Below are 1,443 nucleotides of genomic sequence, written 5' to 3'. Positions count from 1 at the left end.
AATGAGCGACTCGACCCATGTGGGGGTCTCACACGCTGAGAATGAGCAACGGGGGTAGTCTGCAGAGGCTGCATTCATACACACACACGCACGTACAGGCACACTGCACACCTCTGGTATACCTGACTAAGCACGTCTCGGGGACATCCAGTCTTTTCCCAAATACTCCCTCTTTGGCCATCCCTACCACTAGCAGCGGCTGTGGAGCTGCAGCTTCACCAAATAAAAATACAATACTGAGATATGAAGAGACATACACCAGCATCTAGAGGCTTGAGCTGCCCACAGCCCTCCCCCTTGGTGGTGGCAGGACTGGTCGTGTCTGCTTCGACACGTTTTGTGGGGACAATGACCCCATGGATGACAGGAGCAACTCCTTTTTTTTTTTTTTTTTTTTCTTTGCCATAACTAAATAACATTCCCATCATGGCAGATGGCGAGGAAGCTATCTGAAGCCGAGGAGAAACCGAAGGGGTTAAAGGCAAATCCGTGCCTTCTCCACTCGTTAATTCCCCAGAAGCCTGATCCTGTGTTGAGATGATTCAGGCCAGAGAGAGAGACTGCCACAGTCCCCAGGGGACACCCCAGAGAAAAGACTCATATTTCCTGTTCAGGAGGATTAAGTACAAGGCCATTGACAAATCACAGTAAACATCTGGATGTGAGCGCTCCCATCTATCAAGGCCTAATCCATGAAGTTATTCGTTAATGAATTCAGCAAATTCACACAGTTCTATATATAGGGTCGGCTGATCTTTTTTAATGTTTGGCTTGGAGGTGTTCTACATCTATATCAACAGATTTTTATTTATTGTGCAAAGCAATCCACTGCATTCTGTTTCTGCTTCATTAATTGTTTAGAGTAATTATTCTGCCTTTTTTGAAAAACCACACACTGACATCTTTTCTGATAGGGTATAAAAAAAACCCCGATAGTTAAAACCGAACCACGGTTCTTGCATTTTATATTGTTTTGCAATTTTAAGCCCAAGTTCCTCTGGAAACTTTCCATCCCGCAGCGATGGAAAAAACATTAAATAGTAATTGATTTTCTTTTCTGTATTTTGTTTTGATTAAAATGAGAATCCCTCTCATTTATCTTCAGAGAGAAAGTAAGCACTGAGTAAATGGTCTGGTTAATTCAAAAGTAATTTGATCAGAACATCCATAATTTACATTGACTTGGACAGTAGGAAAGATGCTGAGCACTACCAGATATCAAGCTCATTCATTTAAACAGATTTACTTACATTATGTTTTATATCTTGTGAATGTAAACTACTCTAAGGACATATAATGATCCACGTTTTATAAGGGGGGGACTTGCACACAACTGTGCCCTTAAAAGTCGTCTGTTCAGCTTGAGTAAGACTCCAGCCTGCTCACAGGCAAACCGGGCCGGGTAGCTGATCGCATTGTTCTTCACACAGCTGTGCCATCTTG

This window comes from Athene cunicularia, assembly GCF_003259725.1.
Source record: "Athene cunicularia isolate RWA chromosome 1 unlocalized genomic scaffold, athCun1 chr1_part2, whole genome shotgun sequence".
NCBI classification, from domain to species: Eukaryota; Metazoa; Chordata; class Aves; order Strigiformes; family Strigidae; genus Athene; species Athene cunicularia.
Note: the sequence above shows the minus strand (reverse complement) of the source record.